Raw genomic sequence first — 22068 nt, forward strand, 5'->3', positions numbered from 1 at the left:
TTGCTAGACTTGATTTGAAATATTTGACTTCTTTAAAAGAACTATATCGTCCATTGCGTAATTCTTGCCTATTTAGGGGTACTTTTGGAGAGCCTTCTTCTACTAAAAGTAAAGTAAAGTAATTGCCTATTTTTTCAGGCAGGCTTTACGTCCAACTACCAATTAGGTGGCGTAGAAGGAGGCGACTAGCAAACGTACTTTACTGTTAATTTTTTTTATTAATCATTAAATAAAATCCAAGGCCTAAAGACCGGGAATCGAATCCAGGACTACAATACATTTTAGCTCCACAGGTCTCGCCTCTAACCGCTCGGCTACCGTGGCGGCCTTCTTCTACTGTTAGGGTTATTAAAATGAGGCTACTTTAATCATTTAATTGTACAGGCCGTTTTTACGTAACAGATAAGTTCACCTAATTAGGCATAGTTTTACCTAATTATATATAAAACAGTATTTGCTAAATTACTTATATTATACAACTAGCATATCATCAAATGATTGCTGCATAAATATAAATAATTTCCTATATTTTTATTATTCTAATATTCATTTTGTATCCATTATACACGTTTCTTTATGTTTGTTTTTTTCTTAATTGCAGGTAAATACAGTTGCTGTTTACATTACATAAAAGTCCTACGTAATGACATCTAATGCAAGTACAAGTTTTCATTTTAAAGAACCTTTGTTTTACTTGATCACAGACTGATATTTGTTTATTTGCATTTAAAATACCTAAATACACGCAATAAAAGAAAGTAAAAATTTAGAAACACAATTAAAATAGTTGTAATACGAAGGGAAGGGATTAGTTATGCGGAGACCTACGCGGAGAGATCGTGGGTTCGAATCCCAGCTGCTGGTTCTTAGTTTTTTTTTTTTAGTTTCTTTAATGATCACTGTTCCCCCGCCTTGATTGACAGTGATGTTTATAACAAGAAAACATTGTAGGGAGGCCGGCAGTGAACTGTCACAAAGCTACCAATCTCCACAGATGTTGAAGAGATTTGATTAAAAGTTGTGATTTATGGCGAATGTTGGTCTAGTGGTCAAGAGTGTGGCTTTGTGTGTAGGAGATTACCGGTTCGAATCCTACACGTGGCTACTTTTTATTTTGTTACAAAAAAAAAATTGTTTATAATAAATTAAGGATTCAAATTGGCGAGGAATCTGCCCAAATAAAAACAACAACTCGGGTTAAAGCTGTGCTGTAACTGGTCAGTTTTCTGTAACTCAACCAACCCCGGCATAGCCACGCCCTGAAGAAGGCAGTATATTTGTCGAAACGTTGACCAAAAAGACGGAGTTGTTGATTTTTATTTGGACCGATTCCTCGCCCAATTTTGAATCCTATAATATTTTTATGGTCACTAAAACCAATATAAAAATTAACGTGTGGCTGTGTCATGGACACGGCCGTGTGTTGTACGTGAATACGTTTACATAACGGGTTATATTTTTTATATAAAATATTTTTATTTATATATTTAGGATGAAACAATGTGTCTTCATAATCGACGATCGAACACAATCTATGCCTATACAGTCCGTTGTCGATGTAGAAGCGATTTCATCATCATAATTTGCATAATTTCAACCGCCCCATCTGCAGACGTACTGACACCGTCGTTGATCCGCTCGGCCGCATTCATTCTTTTACGTTCCCGGCACAGCTTGACTCGGTCATATGGTGTTTTATTATTACCATTCGATTGTTCTTGAGAAGCCCTTTCCAACCGTATACGATCTCTGTATTTGGTTTTGGCTTTTCGACGCGTATAGGCCGCGACATTATATATTTTTGATAATATTTTTTTATTCTAACACCTTATTATATTCACTGTCACTATTTTACACTAATGTTTTATGTACAATCGATAGATTGTGACGACAGCTGACGATTAAAACTTAAACGAACATCGTAGCTTCTCCGAGTCAAAAGTTATACTAATTGCAAATCTCGATACGCAGCAAAATGATCTCAAAATGGCGACGCTTCCCCCTCCACCGCGCGCGCGGCGTCACAGTCCTCGCTTATCGTAATGAATTCTTTGATCCTTTAGCTATCCAGTGGTCTAATTTAATTTTGGATGTAGACGATAGATTCGAAACCATAATGCCAAACTGTATCCCCGATTTTGTTATCATTAGGTTTTTTGGATTGCCTCCATATGATAGCAGATTTAAAGACGTATTCACGTCAAAAAAAATTAAAAAAAAAAAAGGGTTATAGTAAAGTATGAGCTTCCGCCTCCGCCCACGGCACCTAATTGGTAGCCTTAAAAAGTAGGCGATTACCTTACTTAAAACTTGTGAGTTAAGAGATTTAGTTTGTTAGAGAGAGATAGTATCGCCGATCTCACCAAATTTTTGTCTTGCCCGTTTACCAGAACCGGAAACCTTACTGCGAACAGATGACTTCATTTCAGGTGACTAATAAATAACATGTGACTAATACGTAGATATAAAAATAAAAATAGATACATAGAATTAGTTCACTAGGCTGAACTAGGATGCTGTAACCATTTATTTCATCGAATTCTCTAATAAATTTAAATAAAAAATATTACCTACAAGACAAGTATCTTGTTCTTGTGAGGTCAACATGTTTCAAGAATAACTAGCATTACGTCTTATAATGAAATTTAAAGCATTTTTTTTTTATTTTTATTTTTTGGTGTGTGCATTTTAGTTCGAACAGTATTTATTTTTTGTTTAGGATGCAGTTATTCTGGTTTGATTAAATTATGTTGCATTTAAATACTGTGGAAGAGATGAACGCTGTGGAGGTTGAACTATGTGAGAATAGCTACTCCTTACAATGTTTCGATAATCATGTTGAAATTTTTGAACTCCAGTTTTCATCAAAAAAATGTCCTTGTACAAAAATAGCTGGAATTTTAAATTTCGATTGCACCTCACCAGAATATCTTGAGTGTAAAATTTAGTCATTTAATCCGGAAGTTCCACTGAGTTTATTAGAGTTTTCACTTATTTTTTTTGGAAAATGGCTGAAATAATTATTTTTAAGTGGTTTTAACTTCCTGTCTGACTATTTGGACGATGCTCTAAATTGTCTATTAGAACTCAAACGGTTAATATAATACGAGGTCTGTAAATTAAGTAATGAGACTGATTTTTTTTAAATTTTTTTATTCAAAAAGAATTACAATTCTATATTGTCACCTTCAAAATAACTTCCTTCTGAAGCCACACATCGCTGGAGACGTTTCTTCCACTCCTCATAGCAGTGCTCGAACTCCGATACTGGAATAGCCTTCAGCTGGTCGGTTACAGCCGTTTGAATGTTTTCGACTGTCCCAAAATGAGTTCTCCCTTGAGGTGATTTCTGGAACGTGTCATTACTGGTGACAAGTCTTGGGACTAACCAAGCACCAAATCATGGAGTGGCACACTTCAACCTCTCCAAGGCCCACAAAAGCAAGGATGGCGAAGTCGAAGATCAAAAATGCATGCTGATTTGTTTTTTCGATATCGACGGAATCGTCCACAAAGAGTTCCTACCTCTAGGTCAAATGGTCAATCAACACTTTTACCGAGAGGTTCTTCGAAAAAGGGTCATTCGTGTGAGACCAAAAACATCAAGAACAAGTGAATGTTGCATCACGATAATGCTCCTTGTCACACTGCAATTTCAATAAACGAGTTTTTGGTCAGTAAAAAAAACATTCCTGTGGCTCCTCAGCCTCCTTGTTCGCCTGAGTCCTTGTGACTTTTTTCTCTTTCCAAAGTTGAAAAATCACCTCAAGGGAACTTATTTTGGGACAGTCGAAAACATTCAAACTGCTGTAACCGACCAGTTGAAGGCTATTCCAGTATCGGAGTTCGAGCACTGCTATGTGGAGTGGAAGAAACGTCTCCAGCGCTGTGTGGCCTCAGAAGGAAGTTATTTTGAAGGTGACAATATAGAATTGTAATTCTTTTTGAATAAAAAAATTTAAAAAAATCAGTCTCATTACTTAATTTACAGGCCTCGTATACAGTACTATCCTCAAGATGATGTGTACTTAATGGACTAGAGCTGTGGGGTTCAGCCAAACCTACAAACATAAGGATAGTCCAAACATTTCAATCAAAACTCTTTCGATAGATAGCTGACGCTCCTTGCTACGTGACTTAACTAACCTTACTCTTCACAACGACCTCAACATTCCATTCGTACACCAACTCGCTAGACTGAATATCGTAAGTTCCATACTGTTCTCCCTGCTTGTCCCAATCTTCTGGTACAATCTCTCGGCCTCCTCTGACAATCTACCATGCTGACTGAATCGCCGGGGGCCCCAGGATTTCCTTGAGTGCTAAAGATCATCGTCATCATCGATTTCCTGTGCTACCTGTGGGTAGTATCTCTTTACCTGCTCTTCACACACCTTTTACAATCATCATCAGATTTACTTGCTAAACTTTGTTTATTTAAAACATTTTCGAGGAGCGTTTTCCGATTAAAAGCATTGATACAGGGAATTCCTAGACTCCTCTCTAACGTATTCTTTCAGTAACGCCCCGTTATCTCATGTATTGTAGCTGAGCGATAAATGTCTAGCTAGAATTTCGAGTTGGAATAAAATTCTTAAATCGCAAGTACCAATGCCTCTAAAGTTTTATTTCGGTGTAGTGGGCAATTTTAAAATACTCGATATGTTAGTGAGAATTAAATGTGTTACACTTTTTTTTTATTTAACTCTATTCAATTTACATATTCCATTGGCAACAAGTAAACAATGATTACATAAATGTGATTGCATATAATCTATAAACAAAGTAAATTAAAAGTTTTTGGAGAATATTGAGGTGCGGTCAATAAGTTCACAAACAAATTTTGTTTCTTCATACCAACGTTTCGGTAAATATATTACCTTCTTCAGGGTTGTTGCATACATAACATCATAACATCATCAAAAAACTACGTCTTCAGTTATGATGATTATAGCTTAACATTAAACTACACAAATTTTACAATAACCTGAAGAAGGTAATATATTTACCGAAACGTTGGTTTCGAAGAAACAAAATTTGTTTGTGAGAATTTATTGACCGCACCTCAATATTCCCCAAAATCATCAATTAACAATGGTCGAAAACCTTTAACAATCATTTTAAATTAAAAGATTTGAATTATTGGTCAGCTACCACAGGATACCGATGAAATGTATTCGTAGGATGCTCTTTACCATCATGGAATCAGGTGATCGGCGAGACTATGGACGCTTCTAACGTGGAAGGGTTAGAAGGAAAAGGGATAGTTTGGGTTTCTCCTCATGAGCGTGTCAAGTGTTGGTGGCAGGTTAGATTGTAAATTTGGTGTAAAGGGACTTAGCTAGGTCAGTCTAGTCTACTGACGTCGATAGGTGCTTTAACGATAGCAGGATTATCGATTGAAGGGATTGGTTGTGGTCAAGATTGGTGTGCTTAGCTACACCGAACAGTTTCAAGTCCGTTAAGCCCAGATTGGGAGCTAATAGGGCTTGTAAAGTCAATTTGGTTCGTCTATCTAAAGTAAAGTAATTGCCTATTTTTTTCAAGGGGGTTTAACGTCCAACTACCATTTACCAGGTGTCGTGGACGGAGGCGAATAGCAAACGTACTTTACTATTTCTCATTTAACCATTAAATAAAATCTAAGGCCTCTAGACCGGGAATCGAACCCAGTACCACAATGGATATTAGCTTTGCAGGTCTCGCCTCTTAACCCGCTCAGCTACCGTGGCGCCTTTCGTCTATCTAGTACTTTATTTGATCATTCGGTAGTATAAGTCCGTGTCGCTTGAGTCTAGAACTGGGGGTTATTCTTCGTGAAGCGTTTGCCGAGGAAGATCCCGTGATATTGCAGTATATCTGCCGGAGAGATAGGAATAGAACAAAATTCTTATATCAATTTTAAATGATGTCAATTGACGTGAGATGTTTCACACCATATTTTTTCCCAGTATTATTTTAATCAACATTTAAATTATCTACATTTAAGTTATTGTTTTTAATAATAAAATAATAGTAAAATATTGTCAGTAAAACAAAAAACAGAAATGAAAAAGATGCCTGCAATTTTCTATAATTCTTTAGTCGTTTTAACCTTGATTCAGGTTGTCCACACAATAGAAGCCCAACTCGTGCTGTTAATAACGTAATATAATGCAATACAGAACAGATGTTTCTCTTTATTGCTTTTCGAAATTAGATTCAGTTTATCACCTTTTATGTACAATTTTAAGTATTAAGTAACTTTTGTTGCCTGGCTTATTGCATTGCATTTTAATTTCTAATGATAAAACTTATTATTTATATTATTTGTTTTTACTGAAAGTTTTATTTCTTTCATGTGTGTAGTTTCAAAACATGTAAACATGAGTGTTGTTGTTTTGAATAGTTTAGAAGTTATAATTAATAATAACGTATTAAAAGTTAAATATAAATTTAGTTGAGGTCATCATATATTTGTAAACAAGTTTTAACATGTCGTTACAATTAACTTTAATTATTTACAAATTATTTAATTGAATTAATTTAGAAAGTAAGTTGTTTTTTTTTTATTAAAGAAAGATAAATTGTTATTGGCGAGTGCAAATTTTTGGGATGGAGCTTTCATTGAACACCGGCTTGCATTGAAGTCGGTTGAATCCTAAATGCTGTGATCCTAAAAAAATTCTGTGATTTTTTGGTTTTGAGTTGTGATGGCTATAAACCCCATAGAGGCAGATAGAAAGACTAATTTTTAAAAACCACTTGGACGCAAAAACAACCGGCGTTAAAACGCATTTTTTTCGTCATCAAAATAATCGTCAACAAAAATTGGTAAAGTTGGCAGTAGCTCTCTAACATAGTTATATTAAAATGAATTAATATACAAAAATAATTGGCATTACTTTTGCTGTAAAATCATTAAGTAGACTTTTCTTTAGAACATTGAATTTCCTGGAATAGTTATCAATAGTTTTAGAATTTCGAAAGTTTTTTTTGAAACGCAATATTTCGGTCAGTGAAAAGAGAAAGTACAAATTGTGGGGGGAAACAAACATAATGACGAAAACTGTACTTTATTTTGTGACGTAGGTCTTCTAAAAATAATTACATGTACAAAAAAAATAATGGCCTAATCTAGCTTTAAAACAAAATGATCGTAGAATTAATTGTAAATGAAATGTTTTAAGATTACGTACACGCATTTATTAATAAATTATGGGAAAACGGAAAACCCAAATGGGATTAGAAAACTAAAAGTTAAAAGTGATACTTTTGAAGAATAGGTATTTTTAAATGAGGTGTGGGTATTTACGTATTTTAATTCTACAAAAAAGGATTTTAAAAGAAAAAAAATAAAAATAAAACGAAAGATTTTGACCTGAATCAGTTTTGACGTAATTTAACCTTGAGATAGACTTAGCGACCTTCAAATGATTTTTATGTTTTCTTTTATTTTGCAATCCTATTTCAGACATTTGTATCTTAAATTTAAATTTTACTATTTTTTGTTATTTTTATTTAAAATAACTTGGCACTTTAGAGTTAAGTCTTTTGAGTTAAGTGTCACTTACAGTCAGCCGATTTTATTCAATATTATAATATTAATTACAATATTAATATTATAATATTGTATTGCTAGCAAGGTAGTGCAAGAAACAGTAATGACATTAGAGGAAAGACTAATCACCCCATCCTCCCGGAAATTCTCTGAATCGAATTTTTTTCTAGGAAATTGTTTCAATTAATAAGTTAATATTGTTTTTAAATTGTAATTATTTGCAATCAAAGGGCATTTTAAATTGAAGCATTTTTTGTGAGGTTTTATTTATGGGTTAGTAATTTCTAAATTGCAGTAATAATTACATTCCTTTAATTTTTGAAAACGAAATGCTATAATATTAATTATAAATTAATTTTTCTCTCGAGCCATTTATAATTTAAAAGTACAGTTGCCCCTTTGAGTTGTTGATTTTGGTCCAATTTATTTTTATTTCTATTGTTTTATGTCTTGTTGGTGTATCTGACCTTGAATTCCCTTCTCTCCCCTGGTCTCTAGCCTTCACAGTACCATGCACCTTAGTTTTTCTTATAAAACTTGGCCATTCAGCTTGGAACTAATTCTTGAAGTTCGCCCAGAACATGACGGCCCTTTCATTTTTGCTCATTTCGTGAAATTCTTATTTATTTAGGGATTATCTTCTTTTAAAAATGTTTATTTAAATATTAATTTACTTTGTTTTGATCTTTGGGGTTTATAGTTCAATGACAGTGTAATCCCTTTTTTTTTTTTATATATATATATATGAAAGCAAAAAATCTGTCCACATAAATTTCACGCTCAGGCGTCAGATGGGCTCTTAATGGGTTCTTACTCGACAATCCCGTCCCTACATCGGATGCTACCTGGGTTTCTGCTTGGGCAGCAGACTTACATGGAACCAACATTCTAGGACTCAGAAGACTACTTAAGGTACGGACAACTAAGACGCATGATCGGATCTAAATCTAAACTAAGCCTCTACAAGACTTTTCTATAACCCATCTAGACTTGAGGATCAGAGCTGTGGGGTCTCAACTACACCCTCCAATATCTTCCGTATCCAATCCTTTCAATCAAAAGTTCCTTCGCCGTATTATTGCTCCCCTATTATGTCTCTAATCTCGCGCTTCACCGTTATCTAATTAACATCCCCTTTGTTCCCGAATCTATCCATTCACGATTCATCAGTTTCCATAGAAACCTCATCCCAATTCAACAGCTCGGAACTCTTTCCTCTATAATCCAACCTACCACGGCCTCTAAAAGATCTCTTTGGCCTCGTGATCTCCTATCCTAGACAATGCCTAACATTAAAATTCTCGAGAGAGTGTCAGCACTGGTTGATTTTCTCTAATCCTGGGTCCCTACGGTAGCGTTATGCACCGACTATGTCGAGCAGCTTTTACTTCATGTAATTGTTTATTCTATCTACACTTTGCCTAATGTATATTTGTACATATAATACAGATAGCAAATAAAAAAATGTAAGTAATTATCCACTGTAAAACGAAAAGACGCCGAAATTTTAAATTTCCCCAACAAGATTTTGATTAGAATCGGTCTACCAGAATTATCGCTGTTCCCGTTAACGGCTCCTACAATTTTGTTTGAACTTTAGTAATCGCAAATATATCAATTAAGAACTTATGCTTCATTTTCCCCAAAAATATCGATTAAAAGGGTAATTTTGAGAGATTGGTTGGGTAGATACCTTCTTAAGTGATAATAATTTATATGTTAGGTGACTCAAAAAAGTACAGAATTTTAAGAAATTTTTGGAAGTTAGTACGCTGGGTTTATTAGTGTGAGGAAATCGTAGTGGTACACGCTTAGGTATCCGGCTGTTCTGGTTACAGGAGCAATGAGGTGGCGGATCGCTTGCCCTAGGAAGGGTCTGTGCAAGAATAAGGTAAACCTCGGGGCAGAGGTTGACGAAGAATTTTATTAACAAATCGACTAAAGTTAGTGCGGCAATACTCCAGCTAGGGAGGCCATAAGGATGGTCTTAGGACAGTTCACTAGCCGTTGTTTGTATCGCATGGGCTAGACACAAGAGACACCCTTATGTAGGCTCTTCATCAGGATAAAACAGCTGCACATTTTGGGCCACCGTTCAGGGTTAGTTTGGGCACAGCACTTCTGTGAAGAAATATCCATGCCTTCCGTACTCTGTCCCAGGAGCCGTCTCCACTAGACTCTTTAAGTCTGGCCCTAACAGACAGAACTCTGCAGGAAATGCTCTATTTTAATGGGTACCACAATAGATCCTCTGGGACAGGATAGCGGTAGACTTTTGTAGTCAACTCCTTCCTAGAATCTTTATCCAAGTTGTGTGAATGTTGGTCACCAGATTTCTGTAGTCTTCTAAAACAGTGTACCAATCGTGTAAAAGTTAAAAGTTCCCATCTCGATTTCCTATTTGTGATCACAGTAAAAGATGCTGAAGCTATACCTCTCTCTCTCTCTCTCACTTCTGTGTTGGTACTGAAGGAATTAAAAATGAGTTTTAAAGAAACAGTAACTCCCACTACCACTTTGCAGTGCTGCCAATAGAGGTCGTTAGGGGTTATAAATGACGTCCTTGGCCATGCAGAGAGACGGCCTCTATTTGGCACAAATTACCTAATCTCCGTGTTATTTGATAATGCTAATTTATTATTAGTTATTTTTTTAATGAATTATAATTTGGTATGACCTCATTAATTTTTCCCCCCTTAACAGAACAAAAAGGAGATAACTTCAATTAATTTATGTCACTAAAAAAAATAATATTTAAAAAAAAGCTCTGAAATGAAAAATTAAAAATTAGGAAAATTTAGGAAAAACCAGAAAAAAAGAAAAACTCGAGAGAGGATAATTCTTTTTATCACCGCGTCAAACGAACTTTTAATAATAAGGTGGTCGTTGGTGAGAGGTGAAACATTTAATCCGTTCCCCAAAAATCAATGTCCGCGGTCGCTATGTAGAGTGGCCGTTAGACGGAGGTTCTTTTATATAGAAAGTGTATAGGGGTAAAACGGGGAAATCCAAAAACTGTCCTGTAAATGGAGGTGGTCGCTAGTGAGATTGCCCTTTACTGAGAGGCTCAACTATATATGAAATTTACATAGGAAAAAGAAGAGGTACCATTATAGCCGAGCGGTTAGAGGCGTGACCCATTAAATTAAGTTGTATTGTTGGTTTAGTAGGTTCGATTCCCCTGTTTTAGGCCTAAGATTTTATTTAATGTGTTTAATGTGGAGAAATTCAGTAGCAAAGTATGTTTTGCTAGTCGCCTCAGTCCACGACACCTAATTGGTGCCTGCCTGAACAATTACAGCATAACTTCTGCTTTGTACAAGGGGAAAAGTTTTGAAACTTACTTATGCTCTTTTAAGTTAAGGTTATTGTTGATATTCTGGTTATTGGTACCAGATTTTAGAATTTTCTGGTGTTTTTAATCATCCCCATTCACTCGCTGGCCCAATTTAATGTGTATTCCACTTTTTTTCTGGACTCAGAGTACGTGAAAATGGATATTTCTAGCACGAAAAGATATCGATAATTTGGCATTTTCTTGTTTATCTGTAGTCAATTTTTTTGTGGTACTGAGAGGCGACTTCTAATGGCGGTTCGTAGATCAGCTTCTCGTAAAACGTTAAGAGAAATTTGGGGTAGCTTATCTGAGAGGTTATTTATTTTTTCTTTTCTCTAACACAGAGGTTCCCAAACTTATTTCGTCTACCGCCCACTTTGAGAATCAATTATTCTCTAGCGTCCCCTAAATTTTTTTTGCTTAACCACCTCTTAAAAATCACAATCGCAATCATTACTTTAATTTAATTGATAGCGTGCCATATGAGTCTTATCCTGTTTCTGAGTTCAAACTAATATTTTTAATGAGACTCTTCTAATGAGAGCAATAATGTGCAACTTTATAAACAATATTTAGAAAAAACTTTTATTCAAATTAAAACAAACATTTCAATTTAAATTTTAAAACTAATCTAATATGAAGGATGAATCTGATGATTTTTAACAAATTTGTTTAATATCAGGCTCGAATTTACTGAAAAAAAACAGCCAGTAAGTCACCGCGTTCGGTAACATGCAAACGATTTCTCTATCTAGTTAGCAGTGTTACCAACACTGAATCCACGTTCACCACAAATACGACGATGGGAATGCTATAAAAAAAAAAATCGTTGAACAAATCTACCACAATCCAGGGGTACAATCGCGGGATTGGTTATTGTAGCCAAAATTAACGAAATAATCGATGGTAGTGTAGTTAGGCAGGTTTTGATTTTAGTTTAAAATATTTGAAAAACACTAATCAGCCCCTAAACCCGCTTAATCTCCCTCTCTTTCTCTGGACCCTTCACCGCCCCCGTTTAGGCCTCCAGCGCTCACAAGGGGGCGTCATCGAAACACTATAAACAAAAAATAAATAAATGAAAAAGTGTTAAAATTCATTCTGATCACACTATTTTATCTCACATTTGATGAGAGAAATTACATTATTTATATCGATTAATAATTCGATTTCTATAACATTTGCTTCATTGCATCAATACACGCGGAAATGATAAAAACCCGACTAGCTACAGAATGACTCATAAAAATTCCATCTTGCGAGGGTTCACATTCATTGCGCAATACTTCTATCCTGTAAATTATACTTGTTCCATATCCCATCTACTTTGACTTCATTTTAAATTCACCAAACTAACAAATTTAAACATAACGCAAGTTTATACTTGTCAGTAAATCATTGCTTCTAGAATTTCAATTATTTTCAGAGAATAATCACTTAGTTTACTTAGTGATAAAGGAACATCCGATTCTTTAAACAGAGATAATAATTTTGTATTTAAACTAAAAGTGGATTTACTACATTATTGATTGATTGTCTTTGGATCATGTAACTATAATATACAATTAGATCATATTTAAGGACTTAAAAGTTTAAGTTTTCGTTTTTTGGACGGTGTTTTTTGGGTTCTGTCTTTTACTTTTTTTTGCCTTTTTTTGGCACTGGCTTTCGCCATACAGCATCGTCTAGGTGCTTATCACTAGAATATCACTCACTCTCCATTCTTACCTACAAATACATTCGCTTCACACATTCATCCCTCTACTATATACAACTATTTACATATACTACAACTAATGGATGGATCAGTACTCTATATTCCTGCCATCCTTATAGCTTAACCTAAATTAAAATCAAGTAATCCTTCTCTAATCATTTTCTTGCATTCATTCTAATCGGCTATAACTTTTAAATACACTCATATTTCACTGCTATACACTTAAGCACATATATGTTGGTGGAGAATATTATGTCTTCGTAGCGAAATGGTGCATCTAAATACCTGTATAAGTCGTCAAACATTCGTCTCCTTTCTGCTACATAACGAGGACACATATCATTATTATATGTTTGAAATCCTCCTCATCATTGCAATCTGAGCAAAGAGGAGAGGACCTTTTTTTACAATTTATTTCATTGTGATCTCAGTTCAAAAGGGAAACCTAGCGTTTTAAAAAGATGTTCTTTTAGGAACGAAGAGCATTCGGTAATGAGTTACTCACTCTGATCTCCCAAGTCAACCCAGAAATTCTGAAAATTCGCTCCCAGTAACTTATCAAATTATCCATGGCAAATTGCAAGGATCAAGGAAGCTGGCAAGATATGGATAAATCATTCACTGGTTTCAGAATCCACTTCCATATATAATTTGGACATATAATTTGCCCAAACTCTGGGATCTCTGGGAAATTCCCTAAGATTGGGAAGCTGACAGATTGGGAAGGTTTTCTCTCTCTCCCACTCCCCCTTAACAGAGGGAAAAAGCTCCGAACAATTTACGAAGGCTTGGTGCGGAAATCCAAAGGTCTTCCAAACCTGCGTTAACTAGAAAAGTTCAAATGGGGAGCCTCGTAGGCTCATAACATAACTTTAGCAATCGTTTAACCCTCCTTTTGTAAGAGATGGGTCCTAACTGCAAGAAGTGCATTGAATTTTACGTTGAAAATTGTTTTCCTAAATTTATTGGAAAAAAACGTTCCCTTTACTTTTAAGTTTATAATAAATATAATTTATTAATAATTTTGTTTGTTATTGTAACTTTTGAGTAATTGTTTACGCAGCAACAAATGAAATGAATCGTAATTTTATTGCTCCTGCATTATTTTTTTAGAATTACGCAGTGCATTTTTTTTTCGGCGCAGTTAGCATTTTTTAGGTAGTTGGCGTGTGCATTGCTAGCTGTAGGTTAGAGTATTGATTCAGACATAGTCTACATATATCTAGTGAAAGTCTTTGAACATTTCAAGCTTCATCAAATCAATTCCTAGAATTTTGTAGTTAGAGACCTACGAGTATGGTTAGTAATAATAAATAATTTTTTTATGCAGTTGAAAATTGAAAAAAAGAAATAAGTGAAGTATTAGGGTTGATTAAATGCTAAAAGGTACCCAAATCAGCAAGTACCTAACAATTTTATGATACTTCATTGATATCATTTAAGTAATTTAACTACATTAAATTTTCATTAATTTTGTTTTGAACTTTTTAGATCTCACATCTCTCCTTACGCTTGCCATTTTCATTTACAAAATATTTGTTCAGTAAAGAGTAGCCAACCATAAATAGTAAGTCTATACATTACAGCGAACTGGCATTCTACCGGACTGACCCACCACCCCCTCCCACAAAAGTGCCCTTAATCGAAGTAATCCAGAAAAATGTTTCCTATAAAAGTTGTAGAACTGTTTGTGAGCTATAATTATACCAAGTTTGGAGAAAACCGAAAAAACGGTTTTAGAAAAAAAGTTGAAAAAGTGAAAAATCTATTCAGTAAAGTGGTACTTCCGGTGAACGTATTTTGACCAGAAATTGACTGTCGCTTCCTCTGATGGCACTTGAACGAAATATCAAATTTGAAGTTTCTGTGATTATCCGTTCCCGAGATATAGTGGATAAACTCATTGCAGAGCAGTAAATTCAGTACAAACCTCAGCCATCAAAGACCGATGGGTTAGAGCAATGCAAATTGGTTGGAAAAAAGTGCACATTTCCAGGAATTACTAGACCTCTAACCCATCCAGCCTTAGCGCCGACTTTTTATAATCACTTCTCTCATTTATAAGCCGAATGAAATCGTTTTTTGTCCGGCCATTTTCGGCTCGACTGACCTTGATTATTAATTGAGTTAAGTGCAAGTTCAGTGCAGCAGTAAGAAAGTAAACATTGTTCAGTTTAAGTACATTTTTTGATTAAATTTATTGGTACTTTAACGTAATAAATAATAGATAATTAATAATTTATATACTTGAAAGGAGTACAATAAATACTACGCGTGCTACGATAGATAAAATCAAAGATATTATGTAAGCTCTTCGAACCTAAACATATTTTCAGTTTTTAAATTATTAAAGAAACAAAAATTAAGAATTTTATCCAATTAAGAATTATAGATATTATCTAGAAGGATTTAATCAGTAGCTGTAACAATATTGATCTCTAATGTTAATAATAATTTCTCTTTGTTTATAAATTATTGCGAGATGTTTACTTTTGGCAGTTTGTCAATACTCTTCTGTCTGAAGGAAATTAATTATAAAAACAAGAAAATAAATTACTTCTGCCTAATTTTGATTTTAAATAAGGACAAAGGATATTTATTCTAATATATATTACTGATAAAAATATGCAGAGAGAATTTAATATTTTGGAAAACCAAAAACCTAAAGGAAGTGGTTTTTTTTAAAAAATTATCTGGTCACGACGGATGTTACTTGTCTTGTGGTCACGAATGGAATGGAATAGATAAGCTTAAGATTATAATTTTGTTTTACAAATTTTATTAAGGTAAAGATTTCTTAATTTCTTAATTAAAGATTTTAAATTCAAATAAATTTTACGATTAATTTATTGACAATAAAAGGAGAGAAGTGAATGTAAATAAAAGAATTAATTCTTTCATTAAATAAGTTCTAAAGGTCGTTCTAAATACAAATACAAAGCGGAAAATTCAATTTTGCCTTGAAGCTTGTCTTTTTTATTTATTTATATTTAGAAATTCTTCGAAGATTTATCATCTAAATTTAAATTTGTTTCAATGAAATGTTCCGCGAGTAAATTGTTTTGTTTTTTGATTCTATTTTTAAGTCCACTTGGATTTTGAAGGTAATTTGTGTTGAAGAGTATAGATTTCCGTAAGTTTTTTTTGTCTTTTTCAATGTGCAGCTAATCTTAGAACAAGGCTTTTTGCTTGACCAAAATGCAGCAGCTTTATTCTTATTGAAGCTGTGAAATGGACATTTAAAAGCTTCCTAGCGGGGTAATTAGTGTTTTCTAAATAAACAAAAGATATAATTGAATATATTTTTTGGTGAATACTTACCGACATTTCTTAATTATTTACAGTTTTTCAAAAAAAAATTTTTTTTTGTTTACAAATTGCGCAACAGTTGAATGTAAAGCCAAGTTCAATATTATATTTAAAAATAAGGACAAGTGGGTCTATTTTAATAACCTGAATTACCAAGAAAGAAGGGTACCTTTAATTTTTTTTTTAATTTGGGCAGGTAGCCATTTAATTTTTTTTGCATCTTTACAGAGTTTAAGAGGGTAATTACCTTCTTGAATGTAGAGTGCGCATGTGTGGCAATTCGGCGCGGAAGTTTGGCGGTTCTCTTCTCTCTTTCTCTTTCTCTTTCTCAATTCACGCTCTCTCCATTTCCACATCTGTTCGAACAAAATTCTCTTTCTCCAATTTCTCTTCATTTAAAAACTCTCTGCGCTCTTCAACTAGTTCTGGACCTAAATAAGTTAGTGAAATTAAAAACGTCCGACCTTGACGCTTTACCTCACGTACACAGTGCAAACCAGGGGTCATACGCTTTATGGATTTGCTAACGTATGCTAGCCGTGCAATGACCTACCATATTTATAGATACGACATTTACAAGATTTTTGTTTGTCTTTAATTTCTATTTTTATTATTCAATTATTTATTAATGTAATCTCCAAAAAATAGAATGTTATCTTTATTTATCTATTTATCTTAATCAATTAATTATTATTTTTTATTGCAATTTTTATTGTCTCAATTTAGAACGATTTCCAGATAATAACAATAATTTTATTTTTTATTAATTTTATTATTATAGTTTTTATCCCTCTAAATCATTTTCCACTCAAGCTCTGGTGACCTCTGCGTGACATCCCGAACTTTAGAAGAATAACCAATCAATTCCCTTTCTTCCTCTTAAAGTGTCCTACAGTAAGTTTTTCTAAGAAAAGCTATAAAACAGTTTGAGCGCTATAAGTATACCAGGTTAAATTAAATAAAAAACGCAACTTATAAGAAAACTAAAAAGTAAATTTAGTGAAGTGATATTTGTGGTTGACCAATTCTCTACAAATACAGAATTTGTGTTTAATATTTAATCTTAATTAATGTTTAATAAGAAGTAAATCCGTATATTACTGCAAACTGGCATTCTACCGGATTGACCAATCACCCCCTCCCCCCAAAAGGGCCCTTAATCGAATGAATTTAGAAAAATGTTTCCTATAAAAGTTATAGAACTATTTGAGAGCTATAATTATACCAAGTTTGGAGAAAATCCAAGAAGCGGTTTTTGAAAAAAAGTTAAAAAAGTGAAAAATCTATTCAATAAAGTGGTACTTCTGGTGCACCTATTTTGACCAAAAATTGACTGTCGCTTTCTCTGATGGCACTTGAACGAAATATCAAATTTGAAGTTTCTGCGATTTTCCGTTCCTGAGATATAGCGGTTAAACTAACTGCAGAGCAGTAAATTCAGTATAAACCTATGCCATCAAAGACCGATGGGTTAGAGAACAGCAAATTTGTTGGAAAAAGTGTAGATTTCCAGGAATTACTAGATCTCTAACCCATTCCAACCTTAGCGCCGACTTTCTAACACCACTTCTCTTTCTCTTTTATCTCTAACAAACCGAATACGATCGGTTTTTGTCGGCAATTTTCGCCTCGAATGACAATGATTATTAACTTTATATGCACACTCACAGGACTTTCATTCTCTTGTATTTCTAACAAGCCGAATGCGATCGGGGTTTTTCGGCAATTTTCCACTTAACTGTCCATGACTATTAACTTAATTTCCAATTTATTATTTAATTTGTTGCATATAATATATACTCACACGACTTTTTTTTAATTAATTCGTTCGTAGGCAGGTTTTCTTGAAAGCTGAAATTCGTATTAATTAGCAATTGATTTATGCACATAAATGGAACTAATTTTGAAAAAAAGTGTCATGAGCACACTCTCATGACTTTATTTTTCTAATATTTAAGCTTTTGTAAAGGAGATTTCTGTCAGCCATTTTATTCTCTTTAATTCTGCAGTGGATTGGTATTTACTGGTAAGCCAATCAATTAAAGAGAACCAACGGCTACATGGCTTTCTTCATCCAATTATTGGGATTAGTTTTATGAAGGCCAATTAATTCATTGATTCCAAATTCGATCGCTTGTTTGTTGTAATGCCTCAATTTATCCATCAACATCGATTTTATTTGAAGTTAGCATTTACCTTGATTACATAAAGCTCTAAAAACTTGCTGGAATGATTTTTTTCCAAGATTTCTTTTTTTGGGAGGGGGGTTCTGAGCAGTGATGGGCCTCTAAAGGGTCGTTTCAGTGTAACGTAAAAATTGTAATAAAAAAAATTCGTTTGTCCATCACATATGTTTTGTTTTTAATAACACTTGCACTGTAATTTTAATTCACATTATTACTAAACATCCCCTCCCTCCTGCTCAAGTTGAATAAATGTAAACTAAGATTATATAAACTGATAATCGATTAGTTATGAAATAAGTAAATAAATAGATAATTATCAAACACTACGAATTGCTTTTAAATTTCTTCATTAAGTTTAAGGATGTCATTAAGTTGATAATTTTATTTTTCTATAGTAATTTTGTGTTTAATATCTCTTTCATCAATATTGCAATGTAATTAATTACACGTGTTTATTCTTATCTCTAATCACCAACTCAATTGCTCATCAACAACTTCACAGACTTTATATTAAAGTGTGTGTGTGTAGATCCAGGGAGTAGTGGATTAGTTCCTCCGTTCTTCAATTAGGAGGTAAAGTAACCGCCAATTTTTGTCAGGCGGGTCTGTAGGTGCAATTACTATTTAGGTGTCGTGGACGTTGGCGGAAGCTCATAATTTACTATAAACAATTTTTTCTGGCAAATAAAAAGTAAGTCATACGCGGGATTCGAACCGGTGATCTTCCACACACAAAGCCACTCTCTTGACCACTAGACCAAAACCTGCCCCTCCTTAATTAGGAAGTCTGCAAGGTATTTTTTTTTTCTTTCTTTCTAGAATTAAAGGAAAATAAATGTGATTGGTCTTTTAAGGAACTACATTTCTTGTGCTTGAGGAAAATAAAGAAAATTTACATTTTTATAAAACTGACGTAATAATTCTTGTTCGATAAAAATAGAAATCTATTATTAATAGGCTATTTTTATTCAGGAAAATTGTATTTTCTAAAATTATCCTCAGGCTTTTTGTGCCTTATTTGCTGTGTTATTTCTATTCATGCTATCCTCAAATTGAAAAATTATTTTTAATTCAAAATTTACGATATATTTAAATTTTAATTAAATAATACTGCAGTAATAGAACTGTTTAATTATGACTACGGTATTTCACAAAATTTACTTCCTTCATTCCGGATGGGAAATGACTTCCGGCAGGAATTGATAGTTGTACTAAAGCGAGAATAATCCTCCAAAATTGTAATTTACTCCAAAATTATTTAAAGGGAAGAGAAATAATCGCCAGTTTCAGTAGTATTTTTATTTTATCTTACTCTATTAAGAGAAATTATTATAATCTTGCAAATTTAAATTTTCAAATATCATTCTACGCTAACTATCAATTCCAAGATGTTCCTCACCGTAACACGTTGTGTACCAAATTAAATGTTGTTCATTTATTTTGGTCAAAGACAAACAGAAGAACAGACGATATCATAAAGAAATGTGCAAAAAAAAAGCCTTGCGCAAATGCCCAAGGAGTCGAAGTTCGATCCTCTTGTGATTGCATTTAAAAGCAAAAACTCCAGAAAGTAACAATTACCAAAAATGGAATACCTATAGTTGACCAATTCCTCGAAGAATCATTTTATAGATCGTTCAGTAAATTATGGGTATTAGATTAATATAAAAAACTAGTATGAATAACGATTGATTTGAGAATAGTTCAATTACTTGCAATAATACTAACGTCGATTTAGGCTGGAAACATAGTGGAGCGGCGAGCAAAGCGGCGATGATAGCGAAGAGCAAAGCGGCGAAATCAAACACAAGTAAACAAATGGGACCGCGCATAGTGGCGAGCAAAGCGAAGATAGAGCAACGCTATCTATAAAGAGTGGAGCAAAGCGTTATGACATGTTTGATTTCTTCGCTCTCATCGCGCTCAATTTGTAAAGGTTATTTTTCAAAGGTTATGGATATTGATACATTTATTGGTTTAGTTTGTTTAAAGAAACCTCTGTGAGGCCATAGTATTTGTGAAGCTACAATAGTTTTTAACAATTAATAATTAATCGTTAAAATTAATTAACAATTAGTAGTTAATGGAGAATTCAGGTAATTTTTGCTACATTTAATTTGGTTCTCAATCCCTTAATGCTAACTTTCATCTAAATACTAGGCAAAATTAAATTACATTTTCACGTCCTACTACTTCTGATCAGAACGAATTCTCCAATCCTTCTTCTGTAGCGTCGTACTACTCCAGTTTTTCAGATGAACAACATTAATTTACGACTGATTTAATAATTATTAGTAATAATAAAGTGATTTAATAAAATTATTGTTTTTTTTACTTGACTAATTTCTTTTTATCTGCATATATTTCTATTTTGTTTTTATTTATTCTATTCTAACCTTAAAGTAACTGCTAGGATTAATGGGGTTACACAGATTTGTATTTAGTTAATTATTCTATATTGTGCCTAACTTTTGTTATGAGCTGTATTACTCAAAAACAATAAAATTTGATTTTGATTAATGGGGTTACACTGGGCTAGTATGTAATCAAATGTTGATATAGACATTCGAAAATACGCATGAAACTTGCCAGGATGCTCCCAAAGTTGTTGGTACAAGTGATGGAATTCACCAAGTTCATTTCTAGACTTATTTATGTCATGTACACTGCAGCTCCTACTACTAAGCTGCTGCAAATACCAAAGTTTCAACGAAGAATTTTCATATAAAAATAGTTCCTCCATCTTGTTTTGTGAAAAGGAGAACGCGACTAAACTCGGTCACTATGTGCATGCGAATCTTTGCTCGCTGCTCGTCGCTCTCTTTGATCTGAAGCAGCTATCATCGCCGCTTTGCCCGCCGCTCCACTATGTTTCCAGCCTAACTCTGTATCAAGAGCCATCAAAAAATAAACAAAAGTTGATTGAATTGAGAATTGTCGCGCTTAACCTGCCCTCTGTTGATATTTCTTTGAACTGCAACATTAGAAACATTTTTATAACTTAAATACAAAAAAGAAACAAAATGGCCACCTCAATAATAAACAATTCAAACAGAAACAAAATGAAGGAAAACGGCTACTTAAAAATAGGGAAGTGTTAAAAGTATAAACCTTTGGTAAACGCAAAACCTTTAGAAAATGCAAAACTTTTAGAAAACGCAAAACTTTTAGAAAACGCAAAACCTTTGGAAAACGCAAAACCTTTAGAAAGCGCAAAACTTTTAGAAAACAAATAGAGTTGGTTGAATAAGTAGATTAAAATTCATAATAAAATAATAAAAGTTATTAATAAATGCCCAATGAGTAAGATACAATTCTTGGAAATTTACAGAATGGCGAAGCTCCCCTCTGTAATCAAAATACCTGTATTCAATCATTTCTTAACATAAAATAAAAATATTCACAGTATATCTACGATTAATATTAATGAAATAAAAAAAACAAAAACAAAGATAAACACGATCAAGAAGAAAAGAAAGAATAGAGCGCATTTACAAGAAACATGAATCACGTGGCTCAGGATGCGATGTTTTGCCAACATATAGTTAAGGAACTTAAAAATGGTGGTGGGGGTTGGTATTGGAGTTGATACCGGCGAAAACATATTTTGGTGGGAGAAGTTATACATTCAGTTGTGATCGAGTTGTTCGCTCAATATAAACTATTGTTGAGCAATATATACATTGAACAAAAATCTTATCATTTTAATCAAAAATAACAAATAATAATGGAATAATTAATAATTAATTTGACGAAAATAGTAATGTTTTCGAAAGTATTTCAGTTGATTTAAAAATCAAGTTACCAGTGGAATGTGATTTTGTGGTTTTGTTTTCATTTATTTTTATCAGCCAATAGCATTGTTATCTTTATCATATTTGATGCTTTGTGAGTATGGTTATATCTTTATTGATTACCTTTTCTTTTATTTATAAATTGTTTTTAAGATTTAAAAATAAGATAACGGTAAATAGAATCT

General features: G+C 33.4%; 1 protein-coding gene across 6 annotated transcripts in view; it reads left to right on the forward strand.

Moving 5' to 3' along the window:
* Positions 1 to 22068, forward strand: part of cnc (NFE2 like bZIP transcription factor cap-n-collar) — a 312953-nt gene that overhangs the window by 37006 nt on the left and 253879 nt on the right. The window contains exon 1 of one of the 6 annotated variants that reach the window (XM_074142264.1): positions 21720 to 21977. The exons of the other annotated variants lie outside the window; for them this stretch is intronic. The gene's annotated coding sequence lies outside the window, so the exon portion shown is untranslated. Of the gene's footprint in view, positions 1 to 21719; positions 21978 to 22068 lie in introns of those variants that run through there. 6 annotated transcript variants of the gene reach the window in all.

This window comes from Rhodnius prolixus, unplaced genomic scaffold, assembly GCF_049639745.1.
Source record: "Rhodnius prolixus isolate KJV_2025 unplaced genomic scaffold, Rpr scaffold_6, whole genome shotgun sequence".
NCBI lineage: Eukaryota > Metazoa > Arthropoda > Insecta > Hemiptera > Reduviidae > Rhodnius > Rhodnius prolixus.